At 42.1% G+C, this 25,034-nt stretch overlaps 1 protein-coding gene and 1 pseudogene across 5 annotated transcripts in view; both read left to right on the plus strand.

Moving 5' to 3' along the window:
• Positions 1-25,034, plus strand: part of PLD5 (phospholipase D family member 5) — a 447,689-nt gene that overhangs the window by 110,936 nt on the left and 311,719 nt on the right. The gene's annotated exons all lie outside the window — the stretch shown is intronic.
• The window catches only part of LOC134807847 (zinc finger protein 532-like), a 34,779-nt pseudogene continuing 16,892 nt past the window's right edge, over positions 7,148-25,034 (plus strand).

Here is a 25,034-nt window from a genome sequence, read left to right on the forward strand (position 1 = left end):
TCTTATTTCTGGGTCTCAAGCTCCCTAATCAAATACCTGTTTTTACTGGGACTGACTTTTATCATCAGAACTTCCCTTAAAGTAGTTGAAAGCTAGCAGCCTTGGATTAAAAGCTGGCTGATAGAATTCAAGTCTCATGCAGTGGTGTGAGTTGTGGCACGAAAGCTGTGTTTGAAACATAAGAATGTGGTTGACTTTTCAATCTATTTTTAAAAGGCTGGTGAACTACTTCATTCTTGTGTAGCCCTAGACCTTTACTTCTCGTTGCTGGCAATAAAATTCAGGATGGCCGGGCATGGTGGCTCACGCCTGTAATCCCAGCACTTCGGGAGGCCGAGGCGGGCAGATCATGAGATCAGGAGTTTGAGACCAATCTGACCAACATAGTGAAACCCTGTTTCTACTAAAAAAAAAAAAAAAAAAAATGCAAAAATTCAGCCGGGTGTAGTGGTGTGCGCCTGTAGTCCTAGCTACTCAGGAGGCTGAGGCAGGAGAATTGTGTGAACCCAGGAGGTAGAGGTTGCCATGAGCTGAGATCGCACCATTGCACTCCAGCCTGGGCAACAGTGCGAGACTCTGTCTCCCCCACCCCCCCAAAAAAAACAAAACAAAAATCAGGACTGCACTCAGCTTGCACTATAAGATGGCTGTATTCATGGAACAGCTTGAAACTACAAGTCATGCGACGAGTCTTTGCCACGACTTTTGTGTCCTCTGCCACCTACTGAGGGAAGTGTCTGCCTTCCCTGATGACACGAGAAACGTCGCGCAGGCTGTAAGAACACGCCACCCAGCCGCCCATCTCATCTCCACACTGAGCATGAGCCACACCCGCCTGGAGGCGTGAGGGTCTAACCACCCTCTTTGGTTACAGATCATCATTTTTTTTTCCTGCCTGTGTCTTAGGAGGATCACAGGAGGTAGCATTAAAGCTTTTCTAAGCATTATTCATGCTACTTGACCCAATGTCTCTGTGTGAAGTCCCACTTATTTAGAAGAACAAGGAACTGCTCCTAGCTCCAGCCAGGGAACTAAAATATTGGTTCTTAGATAATACATAGATCACAGTGAATCTTTTTTATTTGGAGATTACTATTCCATTTGATGCTGGCATTGCCACATGAATCTAGGATGAAGGAAACCTATTCCCTGGACCCTTAGTCAAGAACACGTGTCCATAGTTTCAGAAACAGCAGAAGTGTTGCTGGAAGGAGCACACTATGGGGTATGATGTGGTGTGGACATTTAAGAGTATCATGCTCAATTTGGTGATGAAATCGTGTGAATAAATTGGGTGCAAGAAAGCCCACACATTCTCAGCTGCCACTTCACTTAATCTACCAGCAGCATTTGAACGGATACACTAGGTCAGCCCCTCTTCCCAGAAGCACTTTTTTTTGCGGAGTTTCCAAGACTCCCCATTCTCCTGACTTTGCTGTGGTCTCCTTTGCTGATTTTACCTCGTAGTGCTGATGTCTGACTATTGAAGTGACCTGGGGCACTTCTTTTGATGATCTCACCCAAACACCTCCCTGTAAATACCATGTACACACTGACGACTCCAACATTTATTACCTTTAGCTTAGACCTTGCCCCCGAGCTTCAGACACACGTCCAATTGTCTATTCGTTTGATGCTTACTTTGTATGTCCAATGGGCATCTCAAGCCTAACACAACCAGATCAAAACTCCTGACCTTCCCCTCTAAAATTAGGTTCTCCTGCAATAATTCTCTTCTCATTAATGGGAAGTCTATCCTTCCAGTTGCTCAGGCTAAAAACCTTAGGGTTTTTCTTGACTCTGTCCTCTCAGATTTCAGATCCAAGTCTGTAAATAAATACTATATGATCTATTTCCAAAATATATTCAGAATCTGGCCATTTTTCACCTCTTCTAATGCAACATCCTAGTTTAAACTACATTATGTTTCTCCCCTGGATTGTGGCAAAAGCTTTCTGGTTCTGCCCTTGTCTTTCCAGGTTATTCTCAACACAGCAGCCTAAGTGTCCTTTAGAGTGATAACTACATGACATCACTCACTCTTAGCCGGTGGTTCTTCCTTTAGCATTTGGTTTTCCATTTCACTTGGGGTAAAGCTTGCAATGGCCTACAAGGTCCTGCAGGAGCCTCTTACTGCCTTGGTGATCCTTCCCTGCTACTCCCTTGCTCTATCCCATATCACCTCCCTCCTTGCGCTATCCCATACCACCATCCCCCATACTGGCCTCTTTCTTCCACAAAAATGCCAAGAACATTCCCACAGCAGGACCTATTGATGCAGGGAAGCAAGCCCCATAACGGGGGCTTAGCCCTGGAGGGCTCTTGACCTCACCCAGGAAGGAATTCAAGGGCATGCTGGTAATGTTAGAGAGCAACTTTTACTGAAGCACCAGTGAACAGCAACAGCATAGGTACTGCTCCTTGTGGAGCAGGGCTACCCCACACGCAGTGTGCTTAGTGTAGCAGCTCAGAGGCAGTTCTGCAGCCATATTTATACCCACTTTTAATTACATGCAAACTAAGGGGAGATTATGCAGAAATTTCTAGAACAAGGGTGGTAATTTCTGGGTTGTGAGATTGTTGCCATGGAAAAGGGTGGTAACTTCAGGGTGTTGCCATGGCAATGGTAAACTGACATGGCACACTGGTGGGTGTTTTATGGAAAGATGCTTCCACCCTATCCCTGTTTTAACTAGTCCTCAATTTGGTCCAGTGTCCAAGCCCTGCCTCTGCAGTTGAGTCTTGCCCCCTGAGTTTAGTCCCACCTCCTACCTCTTTATAGCTTGTTCTTCCGTCTGCCTGGAATCTTCTTCCCCCAGATTAACCCCATAGCTAACTTCCTCACCTGCTTCAGGTCATTACTTGCAGGTTTTTACACATGGGCTACCTCTTGGTGAACTTTCCCTGGCCATCCTTTAAAATTATAACTCTTTTGGGCTACACTTACAGCCATCTGAAATATTATATATTTTATAGATTTTTTTTAAACTACCCTTTCCATCTTTCACAAGAAGGGTGCAGAAATATTTGTTGTGATCACTGCTGTATAAACATTGTCTGTGTACAACAGGGGCTCCAATAAATGTTTACTGAATGGATGAAAGAATGTATGTGAATGCTGCATTGACATCAGAGTTGGCACATATTTATGAGGCTGACTTTTTGGCATCAAGAGCAAACTGTTCACCAAGGAAGTTACCAGGGGAATCTATTGAATCAATACCTTTGTTCACAAATAGGAATTTTTTCTTTCATCCAAAGAAACAAGATTTTATTTGTTTTGGTTTTCAATGGATTTAATTTAGCTGAAAACGTTTCCAGGGCTGTCGACCAATGGCCAGGAAGTCAAGAAGTTGCTCTTTTTTAGCAGAAGGTGAGGTAACGACTTCAAATAGGGTAATTATATTTATTTTGCCATCCTTTAAATTTCATGTTACTAACTGAATTTGTTGAATTCTTGCAGCTCCAAAACTACTGATTATAGATTCATAAAACTAAGAGATCCTAGGCTTCTTCTGGAAGGGTCATATTTGCGTATTCTGTGTCATGTAACATACTGAATCCTTCTTTTTTTTTTTTTTTTTTTTTTTTTTTGAGACGGAGTCTCGCTGTGTCTCCCAGGTTGGAGTGCAGTGGCGAGATCTCGGCTCACTGCAAGCTCCGCCTCCCGGGTTCACGCCATTCTCCTGCCTCAGCCTCCCAAGTAGCTGGGACTACAGGCGCCCGCCAACACGCCCGGCTAATTTTTTGTAATTTTAGTAGAAACGGGGTTTCACCGTGTTAGCCAAGATGGTCTCGATCTCCTGACCTCGTGATCCGCCCGTCTCGGCCTCCCAAAGTGCTAGGATTACAGGCGTGAGCCACCGCGCCCGGCCTGAATCCTTCTCTTAAGACACCTGTAGGAAATTATACTTCCTACGCTAGTGGTAATCCTTTCCTTTTCTTTTTTAATATTTGACATAGAAAATTTCAAACATAAAGGTATGTAGAAGAGTATAATAAAACCTTCATGAATCCATAATGTAGCTTCCAAATTTATCAATGTATGGCCAACCTAATTTCCTTTATAGCTTTTCTGATTATCTTCTCTTTTCTTTTTCCCATACTGAGAATCCTAGTCCTCAACAACAATGAAAATTATATAATTAGAATATTACATAATTTTTTTTTGCTCAACCCCACCAAGACACCTGAACTGATCTTAGAAAACAGTAGCCAATACTGCCACCAACAATACAGTTACTGAAAGTTTAAGAGTTTCAACACATCATTTTAACATCAGTTCTTCTGAGTGTAGTAATACAAGTACATACACATTTAGGTTAATTTGTTTTGGTTTATGTTAAATTTTTAGGTGTTGCTTTTTACAAAAATAATTTTGCTTTATAATTAATGTAAAATAAGTCAAATCCACTAAACAAGGTACTTTCACAGAAGTCTAGCTTCCATTCTTGACCATTTCATTCTAGAACTTTCCTTAGGTAACCACTTAAAAAAATCTTGGCCCAGCGCAGTGGCTCATGCCTGTAATCCCAGCACTTTGGGAAGCCAAGGCAGATCACGAGGTCAGGAGATCAAGACCATCCTGGCTAACACGGTGAAACCCCGTCTCTACTAAAAATACAAAAAAATTGGCCGGGCGTGGTGGCGGGTGCCTGTAGTCCCAGCTACTCAGGAGGCTGAGGCAGGAGAATGGTGTGAACCCGGGAGGTGGAGCTTGCAGTGAGCCGAGATCTCGCCACTGCACTCCAGCCTGGGTGACAGAGCGAGACTCTGTCTCAAAAAAAAAAAAAAAAAAAAAAAAAAAAAAAACTTTATGGCTTATTCTTCTGTTGTTTTTTGTTAACTTTTTGCAATTGTTGAATGATGTTTGATGGAATGGGGAGGCCAATGAATGCATGGTGAATTATTTTGATTAAGGGGCAGGTACATCCTCTCTATGAATGTTCCATAATTGAATCTACTCTCCTCTGCTGATGGGTTGTTTCTAGGCTTTTGCTGTTTCACAGAGTCCTGCAGTGCATTCTTTTCAGATATATCTTTGTAACCAGTGACTCTTGGGCATCAATTTTTATAGAAGAGGGGTTACTGAGTGAGAGGCTAAACGCATATATAGATTTGTTAGATGCTACCAAATTCTCCTCTGCAGGAATTGTGCCATTTTGGGTTCCTACCTCCAGTCTACATTGCAACGACTATTTCCCTTAGCCTCAGCAACAGTGTGTCACTAAACTTTTGGATTTTTGCAAATGTTATGGGTGAAAAAACTGTACCTCAATGTATTTCTAGTTTGATTTTTCTCATATAGGAATGAAATTGAATCCTTTTTTCATGTGGTGAAGAGATTTGCATTTATTTGCTTGTAAACTGCATTTTCTTCAGTGCATTTTTCTATAGCGTGATTGGTCTTTTTCCTTTTCTATTTTACCAACCCCTTCATCTGTGATACAAGTAGCAAAGATTTTCCTCAATTTGTCATTTGTCTTTTTTCCTTGCTTAGGATGCCTTTTGCCAACAATAGCTTTTTAGTCTTGTTTCTATGTAATTAAATTCATCTATGTTTTTTTATTTCTTCTGGATTTTGAGTCACAGTGAGAAAATTCCCACTCCCACGTTATAAAGTGATTCACACACATTTTCTTTTAGTTTTTGTATGGTTAATTTATTTACATCAGAGTCTTTGATGTGTTTGAAATTTATCCTGATGTATTCACTAAGGAAAATGACTATGTTTTTCCCATGTAGCTTTCCTGCTATCCCAGTGCTACTTAGTCTCTAATCTTTCCCTTCCCGCAACTGATCTGAGATACAGCCTTTATTGTATCTTAAATTTGCATTTGTAATTGAGTTGTCCTTTCTAATGCTTATTGACTTGAAAATTATTCATGTATTTGACCTGTATTATTTATGTTTCCATAGAGCCATTTCCTCTGGGTAAAGTGAAGGAATCCTTAATCAGACTCTTTTTCATAGGAGTAAAGGTCAGAGTCAAATTGCCTTTGAGATTTAATAATCTCAAATTTTAATTTTCCCTCTAAAATATTTTTTCTATCTCTGCAGCCTGTAAACAATTAAACACTCAATCCTTTTGCGTTTCACAGATTTTATTTTATTGTCAGTCTTAACTCCCTTTATTTCTCATACTTAATCAGCACATAATCCCAATTTGTCTCCTAATTATTTCTCAAAGCCTTCTCATGCGTTCCTATTTCCAGTGCTTTAGTTTCCACCTTAAGCACATCTCAGCTAGACCATTTTAATAGCGTTTCACTTGACACTTCTGCTTGCAACCTTGCCTCTCTCAGATTTGCCTACTTCACAGCTGCCAAAGGGAGTTTTTAAAATAGTAAGCTGACCTGTCTTGTGTTTTATCCCCTGTTATCTGCAGGGCAAAAATCTTGGTTCCTTAACAAGTCTGAGGAGCTCTCCCTACTCCCTCTCCTAACTTATTCTCTGCCCTTTGTCCCTCATAAATTAGCCTTTAGCAATCCTATACCACTTATTGGCCATCCGAGGCTCCAAACTGCTTCAGATTGCTTCAAACCTCTGCTGGTGCGCTCAGCTAGTCACTCAGCCTGGGATGCCTGCCTCTTCCTACCTTTCCATCCAGAGGCATCACTTCCTCCATGAAGCTTTTCCTACCCTGATGCCGTCTGCACATCAACTGTACAACTCCAGCCCTGCCCCATGCACTCACATTGTATTAAACTTATATGTAGATGCATTTATCCTTCACTTGACTGGAAGTCATTTGTGAGTGGGAACAAATCTTTGTGAATGACAAGATTGGTCTCAATGAAAAATAGCCATAATATTCATTGTTCTTGGTATATATCTCTATATATAACATTTACTATATTGTACAGTATAGAGAGCAGTTTGTCCCCCTGCTAGTCTGTGAACATCTTGTGAGATGAAACTTAATTTCATTTGTCCATATATCCCTAAGCCTAGGATAGTCTATCATATGTAATAGGACCTCAAGAAATACAAGTTGCTGGGTAGAAAAAAAAAAAAGAGAGATCATGACGACAAAGGGTTTGAAAAATATGATTTTGGAGAAATAATTGAAATAACTGAGAATGCCAACCTCAAAAAGAAACAGCATTTTCAAGATAGAGAGGAAAAGGCTGGTCAGAGTGTCAGCATGGGGCTCCAGAAAGCAGAACTGGAGGCAGAGCAGAAACATCACAGAGGGACAGATCACAACTTCCTGCAGAGTAAGCGGAAGGCGCCCTCGGGAACTTGTGAGGCTCATATCACTGGAGGTTTCCAAAACGACAGTTCAGAAACCCCAGTGAGAAATCACTACACACCCACCAGAATGGCCAAAATAAAAACTAGAACACCAAGTGCTGGACAGGATGCAGAGAAACCAAACCACCCATGCATTGGTGGAGGGAATGTAAGACAGTGCAGCCCCTCCAGAAAGTGGTTTCGTAATTTCTTATAAAACTAAACACAGGGTTACCACATGGCCTAGCAATTACATGCTTAGGCACTCCTCCCAGAGAAATGAAGACTGGTATTCACATGAAAATCTGTACACAAATGATAATAGCACCTTTTACATTTACAATAGCCAAAAACTGGAATCAGCTCAGAACAGGTGAATGGCTACATAAATTGTGGCACATCCATACCATGGAGTCATCCTACTCTGCAAAAAGAGAAACACCCTTGATATAAATAACAACCTACAAAAATATCAGGGAATGATGCTGAGAGAAAAAAGCGAATCCCCAAAGGTTACATACTGTACGATTTCATATACATAGTTTTGAAATGACAGAATTAAGAACTGTCCAGTTTCTTGACTGTGGTGGTGAATACGTGAATCAACCAAGGTGATAAAATTATAATAAACACACACCCCAGGACTGCTTGTCCCTGTGCTACTTTTTCTTACACCAAGAAAATCTGAATATGATTGATGGATTGTATCAATGTCAGTATCCTGGTTGTAACATACTGAGAAATAAAAATAAAATTCTAAGCCCCCAACTGAATGGACACCTTCTTGACCAAGGGGACCCCAAACCCTGGAAGCTGAGTTCATGGCCATGATGGGATGGGAGGTGGGACACACCTCATTATGCCCCCTCCCTCACTAACCAACACAAGGCTTTCTTCCCTAAGGGCTAAACAGGAATCAGATCTTTCAAGACTTCAGAGTGAGCATTACTAGCTTATCTTCCCAAGTACAGAATAAAGACAGGATGAGATGAGTCATTCCTTCACCCCTCCCTGAGACATCTGCTTCCTCTCTTCCCTTTTTCTTCAAATGCTCACCTGATTGTGGGTAAAATGTAGATTTACTGAGCACTAACTAAAGTCTCACAGTATGTACCCATTGGTCTCACAGCTCCCTCTCTCCTTTTTTTTTCTTTTTTAAAGGAAAATTATAAGTACTAAACCTCCTGAGAACCTCTTTGGCAAAACACCCACAGGTGCATCTGTGAATTGCATTTTTCTTGGGCACACCCTCAAGCTGGCTCAATAAACCTTAATTGATTGGGGCACTTGCCTCAGTCATTCATTTTGGTTGTCAATATTATAATTTTGCAAGACGCTGCCAATGGGAGAAACTTGGCAGAGTTTATAGGGAAACGTCTCTTATTTCTTACAACTGCATGTGAATACAATTATCTCAATAAAAATTTCAATTAAAACATTGCAAATGGTCAAAATCATCCTATAAAATTCCTAAAATGTATTATACAGAATTTATGCTCCATATTAGGGGCTAAAATTCAGACTCTCATTAAAGCACAATGCTGAAAGTTAAAACAACAGGCCAGGTGTGGTGGCTCATGCCTGTAATCCCAGCATTTTGGGAGGCTGAGGCAGGTGGATCACGAGGGCAGGAGATCGAGACCACCCTGGCTAACACGGTGAAACCCCGCCTCTACTAAAAATACAAAAAATTAGCCGGGCGTGGTGGTGGGTGCCTGTAGTCCCAGCTACTCGGGAGGCTGAGGCAGGAGAATGGCATGAACCCGGGAGGCGGAGCTTGCAGTGAGCCAAGATCGCGTCACTGCACTCCAGCCTGGACGACAGAGCGAGACTCCGTCTCACAAAAACAAAACAAAACAAAAAAACAAAACCACAGGTTGGGCAATCCTTCTCAGGGATTTGTAGAGAGAGAGTGAGCTCATATATCAATTAGAGTTGGAAGGTGTGACCCTCAAGGGGTCCTTCTACTTGAAGAACCTATAATTTTATGATTCTTTCTGTTAATCGTGATTTATTTCTCTTATCAAAGTCATCTTAGATCATCATTTTGTCTTCCAAAATGCTGGCCTAATTTCCATCTTGGAGAAATTTGTATCCCCAAATGGTCTTTTAAAAATACTTTTTTCTTTTTTTTTTCAATTATTGGTAAAAATCAGCATTGGGCACAGAATGAAATTCTGTCCAACACTCTAATTCCGATCAGTTGACTTCCATTCTCTGTCTGCGGGTAGTGCTTGATCACCTAAGACCTACACTGCAGGATCACAGAACCTGAGCATCAAAGAGGACCTTAACCCATTTATGCCTGAGGTTGAAATTTATGCCTGAGGTCACCTGCTTGGCGATGACCTTGAGCAGTAGGATATAAATAACTCCCACATGCTCAGTGTTCCAGTAATGGAACGCAAAATACCTAAGCCAAATACCTCCAGCATCACAGGCATCTGGATCAGGTTTTTATGATTACTGATGAATGTTCAGTGGGATTTATCAGACTCTCTTTAGTTCCTGGGTGAAAAAAAAAAAATAGAAAATAGCATTTTGAAATAACAATTTTTAAAACTCTCAACAGTAGGTATCTTAACTCCTTTTCTTCCAGTATGTCAACTAGTTGTTTTTTTTCTCCTTTTAAATATGAAGGAGTAAGCTCAAAGCAGTATCTCTAGAGATTGGGGAAAAAAATGGCATTATATTACAGGAAATATACTCTGGAAAGCCAGTGGGTTTTTTACAGGTGTCTGTCCAGGTATAACTGTGTAGGTAGCCACAGGTTCCTTTGAGTGCTGAGTTTGGAACAGTTCTCATAGTATCTTGGATGTGCTTAGCTGCTCATTCCTCCATTAAGTACCTCAGTTCACATGCATGGACATGCTATTCTTCCGAGGATCCTTAAATTGACCGCGGGAGGAGCCCTAGCTGCTGTTCCCCATTTGATACCCCTTTTCAGCAGGAAGTAGCCAGAAATAGTCGTTGCCCAAAACCCCCTAACAGCAGTTAGGGTGACCTCTCCACAGGGAGGAATATTATAGGAGTTATTAAGACATTATTTTAGGCAGCTAGAGAGGAAAAGGGGTCCTTGGGAAGTTTTCATTTCTTTTAAAGCGGCTCCAGAAACGTTTCTTGTCTAGCAGGAAAGCCCCAGCTCTAGCCGGCCGGCAACCTTTGATACGCAAGTGCGGGCCATTAGAAACTGGGTCCACCCAAACATGGCAATTCCCGTGTCTTCTTGCCTTTGCCTTCACATGTGCCTGGCAACATGGCGCCCCCACATATCCCCAGGTGTGTAGAACATCATGGTGGCCTTCATTTACATATTAAAAGGCTAGGTTGGAAGGGGCAATTTTTTCATGGGCTACATAAACGACGTGCCTGGTCAAACCAATCCCCTGAGCCCAATGCAAATCAGGCACCGCCTTCTCCAGCCTCCTCATATAACTGGCTGGTTTCCTCTCTGGGGTTTGGAGCCCCCTGTCCTTCCCTCTCTGTATGGGGGAGCTTCTTCCTTCTTTCTTGCCTATTAAACTCTCCGCTCCTTAAAACCACACACACAAAGCACCTCAGTTCAGTACTTAGCCATGTGTTCTGAAAGTGCCTCTGTATTTCAGCCTTGCCTGTCTGCTGGATGCTTTCAGCTTCTGCTTGCACCAATAAGGCAACATGGACAATTTTCCGCTTATGTGATAAATGAGAATGTGAGAAAGAAATTTCTTCCTCCATACTTACTGTTGGAGTTTGCCATCATCCTAAATGGGCTTCGAGAATCATCTAGTTCAATTTCCTGCCCAAATTTAAATTTTTATGAGGATTTATATTCCTTCAAAGTATTTATTGTACTTGCTATGTAGAGAACTGCTAAGATAAATTTTAAAAGACGAAGAAACAGGAAGGTTGTGTCTGACCCAAGGCCAATAAGCTAGTCATGACAAAGTTGGGTCTAGAGCTCATGGATGGAATTTCCCTCCATATAAGCTTAGACTGAAAGGTGCTTCTTGTTTTTCTTTTCTTTTCTTTTCTTTTTTTTGAGAGGAGTCTTGCTCTTTCACACAGACTGGAGTGCAGTGGCACGATCTTGGCTCACTGCCACCTTCGCCTCCTGGGTTCAAGTGATTCTCCTGCCTCAGCCTCCGGAGTAGCTGGGATTACAGGCACCTGCCACAATGCCTAGCTAATTTTTGTATTTTTAGTAGAGACGGGGTTTCACCATGTTGGCCAGGCTGGTCTCGAACTCCTGACCTTGTGATGTGCCCATCTCGGCCTCCCAAAGTGCTGGGATTACAGGTGTGAGCCACTGTGCCTGGCCACTTTTTCTAAAATTTTCAAAGCACTGGTGTGTTAGGCCATTTTTGCATTGCTATAAAGGAATACCTGAGACTGGGTAATCTATAAAGAGAAGAGGTTTATTTGGCTCACAGTTCTGCAGGCTGTACCTGATGCATGGCATCAATGTCTGCTTGGCTTCTGGTGAGGCCTCAGGAAGCTTACAGTCATGGAGGAATGTGTGTCACATGGCAAGAGCAGGAATGAGAGAGCAGCGAGGGGAGGTGCCACACACTTTCAAATAACCAGATGTTGCACGAACTCAGAGAACACACTCATCACCAACAGGATGGTGCTAAACCATTCATGAGAGATCAGTTCCATGATGCAAACATCTCCCACCAGGCCCTACTTCCACCATCAGGAATCACATTTCAACCTGAGATTTGGAGGGGACAAACCTCCAAACCATATCAACAGGAACACCATTGTTTTTCTAACTAGTCTCCATAATTATTAACACCTTTCTCTGCCAGGAAAATCTTGTTGACTGCAGAAATTACTCTGTCTTTCATTCCACCTTCTCTGGAACCTGTCCAAGGACAAGTCCACTAAATAATCCTTCCTCAAGGCACATTATTTCCTCCTCTAGTAAAAACAGCAGGATTTCTAGCTTCCACACAATGTTTGCTTTTAAATACATTCATAGGATAAGTTAGTCATTGGAGAAAGTTTATTTTATTTTTAAGTGTTTTGATCATGAAAAGAAATTATGAAGACCCATTTACTTTGAAGTAGCTTTCAGCTATTAAAAAAATAAAAAATATTAATAGCTACGTGCAGTGATGTAGAAGAATCTCAAAGGCTTATTAAGTAAGAAAGCAAGCAGCAAAAATATGTATTTTTTGCTTCCCTTTTGTCTTTAAAATCTGTATATTTGGCTGGGCTCAGTGGCTCACACCTGTAATCCCAGCACTTTGGGAGACTGAGGTGGGTGGATCATGAGGTCAGGAGTTTGAGACCATCCTGACCATCATGGTGAAACTCCGTCTCTACTAAAAATACAAAAATTAGCCAGGCGTGGTGGCACGCACCTATAATCCCAGCTACTCAGGAGGCTGAGCAGGAGAATCACTTGAACCCCATAGGCAGAGGTTGCAGTGAGCTGAGATTGCCCCACTGCACTCCAGTCTGGGTGACAGAGCAAAACTCTGTCTCAAAAAAAAAAAAAAAAAAAAAACACAAAAACCAACAACAACAAAAAAACTATGTATTTGTATATATGTGTGTATAAAAATGCATGGAGATCTCTACAGAAGTATGGCAAACTGTTAGTCATGATTACCTCTGGAGCATAGTCAGAGGGATAGGAGGAATTTTCGTATAGACTATAATAGATGATACTTCAGTGCTGTGTTTAGAAAGAAGGATGTATTGATATATGTATTAGTCCATTCTTACACTGCTAATAAAGACATACCCAAGACTGGGTAATTTATAAAGGAAAGAGGTTTATTGGACTCACAGTTCCACGTGGTGAACTGAGGGGAGGCCTCACCATCGTGACGGAAAATGAAGGAGGAGCAAAGTCACGTCTTACATGGTGGCAGGTAAAAAAAGCTTGTGCAGGGAAACTCCCCTTTATAAAACCATCAGATCTCATGAGACTTACTCACTATCATGAGAAAGAACCGCCCCCCAGGGTTCAATTACCTCCTACCAGGTCCCTCCCACAAGACGTGGGAATTATAAGAGCTACATAAAATTCAAGATCAGATTTGGATGGGGACAAAGCCAAACCATATCAATATATTCCTTGAGAAACTTTAAAATCATTGCAGAAACAAAAAGTAGGCAATTTCCCCTCTTACCCCCACAGAACCAAAAACCTAATAATTCATACCTCTGTTAAATGCCTGTTCCAATTTGAAAGTCCTCTTATAGTCTACTAATGGCTAATTGAAGGCTCTTTTATTTGATAGCTAACCAGAACGACCTTCTGAGTATTTTTCTAATCCTAGTTCAATATTCATGGCTAAATGTTATAAAATACATCTTAATTTTAAATTGCATCAAGTTCTCAATTCAGAAATAGTTTTAAACACTATTCTGGAGGAAGTTAGTGTTTGTCCAAAATCTTGATGAAACTGAGCATTTCTCTCAGAACTAATGTCAGAGCTGGTTTCTCTGCACCTTTTCCAGGTTTTCCTAGCTTGTTTATCAAAAGCTTCCTTGGTAGTCAGTAAGAAACCTGGACCACAGATGGCTGGTTTATTCTATTTAACACATGCCTAGTGATGGATCAACCTTTAGGGATCCACAGAATTGCTGGTTGTATATAGGAAGTAAATTTTTCATTAGCCTTTGAGAAGTGTTGATTGTTTTCTTGAGCATAGTTACATTGGTAGACATTTCTGAGTGCCTCACTAAATGCCTTACTGCTGTTAGCTCTCTTAGTGGAGACGTGGAAGCAACTGGGGATTGAAATAGGGGAGTTTGTTCGTTTACTCATTCCTTGCATAGTAATTTATGCAGCAGCCTCCAGCGGCCAGGCTCTGTGACGAACCCTGGGTAGACAGAGAAAATGGAGACATGACACCTGGCATTGAGTCACTTACTGTTCAGACCTGAGTAGCAGCTGTCCCTGGGAGGGTGTGATACGTAGGGAAAGGATGCTGTGGGAGCAGAGAGGACAGGTTTGTATGTCATTCTTGCAACTCATGGTAGGGCTGTTTGGAATGTGAGGCTTGACCTGGGATTTGGGAGATGAATAAAAGAAAGCAGTGAGAGAGGAGTGCATTTTGGACAGAGAAACACAATTGCAGCTGAGAAACTACAGCCATTTTGCTCAATCATGTGAAACTGTAAAATTGCTAGATTTTTTTTAGGTCAAAAGTATCATATAGGGCCAGGCTCAGTGGCTCACACCTGTAATCCCAGCACTTTGGGAGTCTGAGGTGGGCAGATCACCTGAGGTCAGGAGTTCGAGCCCAGCTTGACCAACATGGAGAAACTCTGTCTCTACTAAAAATACAAAAATCAGCAAGGTGTGGTAGTGGGTGCCTCTAATCCCAGCTACTTGGGAGGCTGAGGCAGGAGAATTGCTTGAACCTCATAGGCAGAAGTTGCAGTGAGGTGAGATTGTGCCATTGCACTCCAGCCTGGGCAACAAGAGTGAAACTCCATCTCAAAAAAAAAAAAAAAAGTATCAAATATTGGCAGTTTCATATGGTGCAACGTAACAGTTCCTCATGACTGGAGAAAAAGGTGTCTGGGATGAAATAGCAGAGAGTGAGCTGAAAGTGATGGGCAGGACCAGATGTGGAAGAGCCGCTTCTACACTATTCACATTTTGAGCCCAATAAGCTTTGTCCTGGGTGCTATCCTGTGCATTGTAGGATGCTGAGCAGCATCCCTGGCCTCTACCCACTGAATGCTAGCCTCTACCTCTGACAGTTGTTAATGACCAAAAATGCCTCAGACATTGCCAAATGTCCCTGGAGGGAGGGGTGGGAAAATCGTCCTAGCTGGGAATCACTAACATAAGGGATTTGAATACAACCTTGAAAACCATGGGAAAGCATGGAGGCTGTTCATGGGAGAATATCAGATTTGCTCTGGTAGCAAATGGATTAGCAGGGGGCCAGGCGAAGTGGCTCATTCACTTTGGGAGACCAAGGCAGGTGAATCACTGGAGGTCAGGAGTTCAAGACCAGCCTGGTCAACTTGGTGAAACTCCATCTCTATTTAAAATACAAACATTTAGCCAGGTGTGGTGGTGCACACCTGTAATCCCAGTTACTCAGGAGGCTGAGGCAGGAGAATTGCTTGAACCTGGGAGGTGGAGGTTCAAGCAATTCCTTGGTGGAGGAGCCAAGATCATGCCACTGCATTCCAGCCTGGTTGACAGAGTGAGACTACATCTCAAAAAAAAAAAAAAAAAAATTAGCAGGGAACAGATAAGAGGCATGGATCCACATAGAGCAATTGCAATAATCAGATAAAGGTCTGATGGAAGAAGGGTGGGAGTCATAGATATTAGGGGTTTGGAAACTGAATTATGGGAGAATGTGTGTATGAGTGTATGTGGAGTCAGGAGGTGAGTAAAAGGAAAGATTCCAAAATGATGTTAAAACAAAGTGTGTGTGAGAGTAACTAGAGTGAGGGCTGGCAAGAGTTAGGACAAATGTGGATAAAGCAGTGCCATGAGCATCTAAGGAAACTGTCTATGAGGATGGAGAAGTCACGTTTGGAAGAGTTGATGAGGATGATCAGAAATGCCAACTTGATCCCCCACCCCTGCCTACCTCCTGTCTGGCGTAGTGTGAACAACTGTCACTACATGCAAGCCAGCTAGAAACGCTCGTAGTTAATGTCTGACAGATTCTGTGCATTTGGTGAGAACTGAAAATGATTGATGTTCCTAGTACCTTGGATGTGCCATGCTCTTTCTCATCTCAGGTTATCTTGTGGCTTAATCCTCCCACCTGGTAAGTGCTTCCCATCTTTCTTCATCTACCCTTTTTCTTAAGGTCTTAAAAATAGCTTCATCAGGAAAACCTTCCATGACCTCTCTCCACACCCCAGAAATAGTTTAGGTCCCCCTATTTTATTCTTTCATAGCATCTGCTACTTCGTGAGGTACTTGGCATGTGTTAAGTTTTGACCTCTTTATCAACATCGGTTTCCTGTCTCTCTCCTCTCTAGACAGTGAGCTCCATGTGGGCAGGGACTGGTTTCTGTTGCCCACAGCTCTATCTCCAGCACTGGCATAAGGCCTGCTATTTACAGGCAGTCCAGAAATAGGATTGACCAACTACTCCACTTCTGGAATTTTTTCAGAAGCCAAGTGAGGTGGGGGATGCTAGATTCCACCTCTGGAATGTGGTTTGTGTATTATTTTTATAATACATAGAATTGGAAGGAACCTCAGAGTTCATCTAGTTCAAACTCACACTGAGGAAGGGATTGAGAAGAGGCAGAAAAGGAGGAAAAGCCCTTCCATTGAATGTTACTGAGGGTCCCACTGTGACCAGATGGGGCTCATTCACACCCAGGAGCTTCCAGACATGTGGGAGGCCTCTCAAAATAGCCTATCCAGGCCAAGGCAGGCGGATCATTTGAGGTCAGGGGTTCGAGACCAGCCTGGCCAACATGGTGAAACTCTGTCTCTAAAAAAAAAAATACAAAAAATTACCCAGGCCTGGTGATGGAGGCCTATAATCCCAGCTACTGGGGAGGCTGAGGCAGGAGAATTGCTTGAACCTGGGAGGTGGAGGTTGCAGTGAGCCAAGATCACGCTATTGCACTCCAGCCTGGATGACGGAGCAAGATATCCTTAAAAAAAAAAAAAAAGGCCTATCCAAGAACTGATGGGGAGAAGCTTGAAGCCACTGCTGCCTGTCTCCTTAGATGGAGAGCTGCCCCTGTAGGTATTGACGGCCCCCCAATTCTGGCTTGCGCCTGTGTGCTTGCAGGGAAGGTTCTCTGGGGAGAAAGCAAAAGACACCTGGGGAGATGCTGTCAACGGAGAGGAAGTCAAAGTTCATGCAGACCTGGCCTCAATAACCACAGCCAAAACCAGAGCTGGAGAGCAGGTGAGACAGCCCTAGAGTGTGCTGCAAAGGACCTTCTGCACCCCTGGCAAGTGGCCATCTGACCTGGTAGTGTCCAGTACGGAACCATGCCAAAGGCACAGCCTCACTAAAAGGGATGATTAAGCATCTTTCAGAAAGAAAAACTAGCCTCCACATGTTTTCTGTTTCTCAGGCTGGTGCTAAAAGGTTTGATTGAGTAGGTAAGATGGAAGGAGGTTTCCAAGGTTCTGCAATAGAAATGCTGGGAAAATAGAGACTTTAATTTTTTTCTCCTGTTGTTTTTAGTTGTCACTGTGTGATTTATTGCTGCAGTAAATTACTTCTAGCTTCTAGCACTGTTTTTGGTTCTTAAAGGATTCTGTATCTATTTGCTAATTATTATAAGCTTTTTAGTTTATACATAGGAATTATATTCACTTTCATGTTTTCCAGTCTTTCTCCTATTCACTGCTTACCATATGCAGTGCTGTTTTTCACTTTTAAGATAAACTTCCTTTGAACACCTTCATATTAGAAGGAAAAATGCATTTGGACATTAGAAAACAAAATACTGGTTGTAGAGAAAAATTATGTGAGCATAGCAAATGAAGGTGTAGCTTTCATAGACACATGAAATTCATTTTATAGAATAGTACCAACAAAATCCTGCATTTCTCTATAGCCAGCTGAATAATAAGCTAACCCTATTAAGCTTCTGATGAATTAGTAAATATTGTATAAGGTAGGCAACCATATAATTCATTTAATTACCCTTATTTTAAATTATTTCCTTTAGTGTTATGGAGATAGAGCTACCTTGACATCTATAATCATTTTCCTTATAACTCTTTATTTTTCCATGTTTTTATAATGCACAAGAAATCATAAAAATACCTCTTTGGAAAACTTCTCATTAATGCAGTGAAGGTCAATGTGGTAAAGATTCATGCAAAAAAAATAAAAAGTGTCTTACTTGTTCTATTTTTTCTGGTGGAAGTGATAAAACTGTGAATAATCTTATTTGTTCCATTTATTCTCTAGTTTATATAAATTACATCTTAGAGTTATCCTGTCACAAACGTAATTGACTAACCTTGTGCCTGAAATGTATTCCATATCATTCTCTCGGCATGAATGGACTTGAAATCTCTTAGTCATTTTCTCAGCAACACTGATAGCAGGGGAGAGTGCTAAGGCCTTGGAAGAACAGAAGCATGGCGCAGGCGGAAGCCGGGGTGGGAGAATATTCTACGTGGAAAGCAAATATGTTCCTTTCCTTTGACCTTAGAACATGACTCCAACCTCATTCATTCATTCAACAAATGTTTACTGAATAGCCCTATGTGCCAGAAGGCACTCTAGTTATCGGAAATGCACAGATGAACAGGACAAGCAGGGTCCCTGTCCTCAAGGCCTCTACCAGCAGGAGGATGGAGTGGATAGGACAATGCAAGCATTGAAACCAATAACAGCTATGGAACAGACCAGGGGCAGAGAGTGCAGGGACATCTTCATTTTAGACAGGACTGTCAAGGGTAGCTTCTCCGAGGAGGTGACATTTGAGCAGAGATCAGAACAGTGAAGTGTGAGGGTCTGAAAGGACAGAACTCCAGATAGAAGAAACGTGTGGGGTCTGAGCACACCACCTAATGTCTAGGTGAGGTCACATCACATCACATCTCTCATGTGGCTGAAGAATCCTGAGGTGGGAAAACATGACAGGATGTGGGCTTGGAGTCAGCAGAGGTGGGGTCCCGGCGGCCCTCACAGGCCACAGGAAGGATTCTGTGTTTAATCCCAAGTATGATGGAAAGTCTGTGAAGGAAGGGGAGGGGTCCACATGATTCTGTTTCTTGTTACAGAAGACCACTCGGGCTTCTGGGTGGGCAATACGCTGCAGGCGGCGAGAGTGGACACAGAAGGCTGTTGCAACTATCTGATTAAGAATGAGGGGTGGGCTTGGCTAGCCTGCCAGTGCAAGGAGTGGAGAGGGGTGGAGCACTTTTGGAATACGTTTTGGAGGTACTGCTGATGGGGACCAATAATGGAATTGATGTGAGTAGAAGAGACAGAGAAGAATCAAAGATCATGCCTAGGCTTGGGGCTCTGGCAGGAGGAATGCTGGCACCATTAACTGGGATGGGGACAATGGGAGGAAGAACAGAATTTGGGGAAGTCTCAAGGATGGTGCTTTGCCCATGTGTTTGAGATGCTTATTAGACCCTGGAGTGGTGGTGATCAGTGGGCAGTTAGAACAGTCCAGGGCTCAGAGGAGGGGCCAGGGCCAGAAATAAAAATTTAGCCATTGTTGGCATGTGGGTGATACTTAAAGCTACAGGACTGGTTCTTTCATTCTATTCGTACTCTGTGGCTTTTACTAACTCCAGGAATTCTTCCTGTTCCATAACGTGTGTTCTCTCAAGGCTCATGCTTTGCCTATGTCCATTTGTTGTCCCATGTGCAGAGAAAGCTTATGCACATGGGCATATAATTGGCAGGAGGTTCTCGGGGGCTGGAAAAGCAGGGGGGTGGTGGGAAAAGATCCCGGGACTTGGAATCAAAGAACCTTGGATTTAGGTCCGTGCTGGGTCACTCCCTCCCTAAGCTTCAAGCTCCTTATCTGGAAAATAGTAGTGATAATAGCTTTCAATGTATGGGATGGCAAGAGGCTTTTGTGTGTAAATACAAAATAGACTTGGTATATAGTAGGTACTTGATCAATAACTGAATTTTAATCTCCTTATCTAGAGTGTAGGGTCCCTGAGATCAGAGACTATGCATTTACTCTTTGCATAATTGAGGCCTTTTGAAAAGTTTGCTTTTCATCAGAGGAGGTACCATGAGTTTCTTCATTTTTGTCCTTCCTTAAGCCTGAATAGTGGGATATTCACTATATATTAAACAAACCACATAATCCAGCGATTCCCAGCCTGTTTTGTACCAGGGTCTGGTTTCATGAAAAACAATTTTTCCACAAAACTGGGGGCGGGGGTGGGTGGGAAGGGGATGGTTTGGGGATGAAACTGTTCCACTTCAGATAAGTTAGATTCATTTTTTTTTTTTTTCTTTTCTTTTGAGAGAGAGAGTTTCACTCTTGTCCTCTTGTCGCTCAGGCTGGAGTGCAATGGCACCATCTCAGCTCACTGCAACCTCTGCCTCCTGGGTTTAAGTGGTTCTCCTGCCTCACGCTCCCAAGTAGCTGAGATTACAGGCACCTGCCACCAAGCCCGGCTGATTTTGTATTTTTAGTAGAGACTGGGTTTCTCCATGTTGGTCAGGCTGGTCTTGAACTCCTGACCTCAAGTGATCCACCATCCTCAGCCTCCCAAAGTGCTGGGATTACAGGCGTGAGCCACCACGCCAGGCCTAGAATCTGATAAGGAGCACGCAGCCTAGATCCCTCGCCTACGCAGTTCACAGTAGGGTTTGCACTCCCGTGGTAATGTAATGCTGCTGCTGCTCTGACAGGAGGCGGAGCTCAGGCGGTGATGCTGGCTGGCCATCACTCACCTCCTACTGTGGGGCTCAGTTCCTAATAGGCCATTGGTACCATAATAGTCTGCAGCCCGGGGATTGGGGACCCCTGATATAATCAATTCTTTTTTTTTTTTTATGTTTAGCCTCTGTTTCTCTCCCTCCCAAGGCCGAAAGGCAACTGTTAAACCTAATCAAGAAGAATTCTTTGTTTTATAAGGATCAAAATGTGTTTTGAGACAAAATATGACTTTATTCTCTAGAAACACTGCAGCTACTCCTAGGAAAGAATGAATACGCTTGCTTAATTTTACATATCTGGCATTTTCTTCATTATGTCATGTGCTTTTGTCCAGAATGCATTTACTTGGAAGCATTCCCAAGACATAGAAAAGCGAGTGCCAACATCTTTTTAAAGCATAAATTGGATTTGATCATGTTTATGTTGAATGCATGAGGTTTCGTTATTTGTTTTTATATAAATTCTCTCTACTCACGCTGAGAAAACCTCTGGTACAGTGACACTTATTACAGCTTTTCCCAATCAATCAACCAATGTGTATTGAGCCCCTACTATGTGTAGAATACAGGACTGAGCATGTGAGGAATGCAAATAAATAGTGTGCACAGTCTTGTTTTTTCATCTTGCACATTAATTATTGAGCGAAGGGTTAGCTACGTGAGAAAAGAAAATGCACACAGAAACTTAAGACTGGAAGGAGCCTTAGGGTGCGGTCACTTCACTTCTTGTTCAACCCATGTGGCCCTTTTTACAGCTTCCCCCAATGGTGTCATCTTCCTTGGATTGATCCCTGTTAGAGAGGGGGCTCACTATGTCCCTAGCTCTCCTGTTAGAATTTTGGACAACTTCAATCCTTAAAATTATATCCTATGACTGTATAGAAATTTCAGTGCCTTTCACCTCATCTTTCTGTGACATGCCATGTCTACAAAAATTTGGAGATCTCTCAAGTCTGATGTTTTAATAACTAGCATTTTTGCAACGCTGGAAGTTCGCAAAAGGCTTTTGCATATTTTCTTCTGATGGCAATTTTGAGAGTTAGGTATTATTCTCCTCGTTGTACTGGTAAGATCAATAGATCTTAGAGTTGAGTGACTAAGTTCAAGGTCGCAACGCTAATATAACAAGAATTTAAACCTTAAAGTCAAAACTCCCAAGTCTGTTTTTTTCCACTAAACCATGGTATCTATGATTACAATACAAGAGTTTGCACAAACAGTAGCCAAATTGTGTAAAGAGAATTGTGGAGAAAGACATCAGCCTATGCTGGAGGTGGTTATGAAGGTTTTGTGGAAGAGGATAAAGCACATTTTTTACTTGCCATAGGCTGAGTGATCATAATGGAGTTGTTTTCAATAAGATGTCTGTATTTTCAGCAGATAAAACTTGCTTCTGTTATGAAACACTTCAAGATTTTTGATTGAACAGCGAGACGATTCAACCTTACGAGTTTTGGTATATGTGAGCTGTACTGAGTCTGTGGAACAGAATGTTAATGTTCTTCCCTTGGCCTGCATATGATAATCTGTATGTCTAGGTTGTACTCACAAGTGCTGTATTGCTGGGACCTCAATACACTTAGGATATAAACACATAGTAAGTTCTCAGCTGATCTTTCTGACCTCCCCTCACATCTTATTTGGACTTTCTTTATATGGCCTTATTTATTGCTATTTCCTTTTAATCTATCTTTGCTTTCTGCAATTAATAGGAAAGCCCTAGTTTGGAAAAGACACTTCCAAATGTTTCTCAGGAAAGGTGTTCAAGTTTAACTATATCTATGACTGGGACTTTTTTCTTTCATGTTTCTAATGTAACTTTTCAAGCCATTGTCGAGCCTCTAGAGTGATTTGAAGTGAATATCAGAAGCACTGGCTTATACTTTCCAATGTGTTTCTCCCTTTTTAGTGTAAATATTCATGTACATTCCTGCTGTGTTCTAGGAACTCTGAGAGATGTTGAGGCTACCAAAAAAAAAAAAAAAAAAAAAAAAGAAGAAGAAGAAAAAGACGTGCTAAGAAGGTCCAGGAAGAATTCCCACAGGAGATGATATTAGAATGTAATAGAGATATAGAATAGTCTTAAAGTAACTAGGTAGGGAGTAAGGGAGTACATTGCTGTAGAAAGACATTCTACCTCCTAAGCCTTGGTCTTACCTATTAGCAGGATCTGTTTTTCTCTTATCCCTATTGAAACAGAGAACATATCCTGGATGGTTTGCATGCGTTGAGCCTTATGGAGATTGCTGTTCTTAGTTTTTTAATCTATCAACAGGTTCTACGGCTTGCTGCTTCACATTTTTTCTCTAATAATGGTGATTAGGACTAAGTTAATAGCAGCGGAGATAATAAAAAGTGGTTAAATACTGAGTGTATTTTGAAGTTAGAGCAGTTAGGACTTGACTAGAAAATATAAGGAAAAAAAAAACAAAGAAAAAAAAACAGAAGTCAAGGATAATTCAAGCAGCAGATGGACGGAGTTGCCATCAACCAAGAAGCCTATGGGAGGAAGAGTCATGTAAAGTTCGAGGTGTCTAGTAGATACCCATTTGGCTATGTAAGTCTAGAGTTTCAGAGGAAGGGTCCAAGTAGGTCTATGTAGAGATAAAAATGTCAAAATTGTCAGAGTTTAGTGGTATTTAAAATAATGATATTAGATGAGACGATTGGTAGATCTAGGAAAAAGAAGAGGTCCAAAGGCTGATTCTTGGGACACTCAACATGTAGCTATATAAAAGAGAATAGAAACTAACAAAGGAGACTGAAAAAGAGGGGCCAGAGAGTAAGAAAGAAAATAGAGCCAGGCGTGGTAGCTCACGCCTGTAATCCCAGCATGTTGGGAGGCTGAGGCGGGCGGATCACAAGGTCAAGATATCGAGACCATCCTGGCCAATATGGTGAAACCCCATCTCTACTAAAAATACAAAAATTAGCTGGGCGTGGTGGCACGCATCTGTAGTCCCAGCAACTAGGGGAGGCTGAGGCAGGAGAATCGCCTGAACCCAGGAGGTGGAGGTGGAGGTTGCAGTGAGCCAAGATTACGCCACTGCACTCCAGCCTGGTGACAGAGTGAGACTCCGTCTCAAAAAAAAAAAAAAAAGAAAGAAAGAAAGAAAGAAAATAGCATGCTGGCTTCCAACTAAAGACAAATTTTCAAAGTGTGAAAAGTGATGCCACTGACAGGTCAAGTAAGGTGAGGATTGGGAGCTGAGTTAGCAGCACACAGAGGTTGTTCATAACCTTGACACCCTTGACACTCCTTCCATGGAGTAGTGGGAACTGGAGATGGAATGCAGAAAAATGTTTTGAAATAGTTACTGTGAAGGGAAGGAAAGAAATGAGATGGTAGCTGGAGGGCAAAGTGGGGTCAGGGGGGCATTTCTTTTATAAACATTATTCTTTGTAGACATTTCCATTATTGACCATCCAGTGTCCAACAATTTTTTCTCACCCATTAAAAATAGTTGGCTATCTAGTTATTTTAATAGGTCTTTCTAGCCAGAGATGCTGCTCAGCATCCTACAATGCACAGGATAGTCCCCAGAACAAAGATTATTTGGCTCAAAATATGAATAGTGTAGAAGTGGCTCGTCCACATCTGGTCCTGCCCATCACTCTTAACTCACTCTCTGCTATTTCATCCCAGACACCTTTGTCTCCAGTCATAAGGAACTGTTAGGTTGCATCATATGAAACTGCCAGTATTTGATACTTTTTTTTTTTGAGATGGAGTCTCATTCTTATTGCCCAGGCTGGAGTGCAATGGCGCAATCTCGCCTCATTGCAACCTCTGCCTATGGGGTTCAAGCGGTTCTCCTGCCCCAGCCTCCCAAGTAGGTGGGATTACAGGCACCTGCCATCATGCTTGGCTCATTTTTGTATTTTTAGTACAGACGGGGCTTCACCATCTTGGCCAAGCTGGTCTTGAACTCCTGACCTCATGATTCACCTGCCTTGGCCTCCCAGAGTGCTGGGATTACAGGCGTGAGCCACTGCACCCAGCCAGTAGCCCCTTCTTTACTCAGTCAGTCCCCCTTGCTAACTGTGTGAATATATTTAATCTGCTTTATCTGTGGTTCCAGGTTGCATCTCTTTATGTTCTATGTTTCCATTAGCCGTGGTCATCTCTCTTATCTGTCACTCTGGAGTTTCAATACTGCCTCTCCCTTTCTTTCCAAGCCCTCTAAACCTTGCAGTATCTCCAATAGTTAGTACAAATGATTTACTTGTGGTCAAGTTTCTGTTTGTCCATATCTTTGTTGATTCTTGGGCTTATCTCCTTCATCTTGTTTCTTAATTCTCTAATGATTCGCTAGAAAAATAGAAAGTAGCTATTCATTATGATGAAGTTAAATATAAATCTCCCTGTTGTCTGTAGCCAAACTGTAGTTAGCAGGTACTCAGGCAAGAAGCAATGGGATCCGTTTTTCAAGCAGGAAAGAACAGGCAGAAAACAAATTTCCTCGTAGG

The sequence above is a fragment of the Pan troglodytes genome, chromosome 1 (genome assembly GCF_028858775.2).
Source record: "Pan troglodytes isolate AG18354 chromosome 1, NHGRI_mPanTro3-v2.0_pri, whole genome shotgun sequence".
NCBI lineage: Eukaryota > Metazoa > Chordata > Mammalia > Primates > Hominidae > Pan > Pan troglodytes.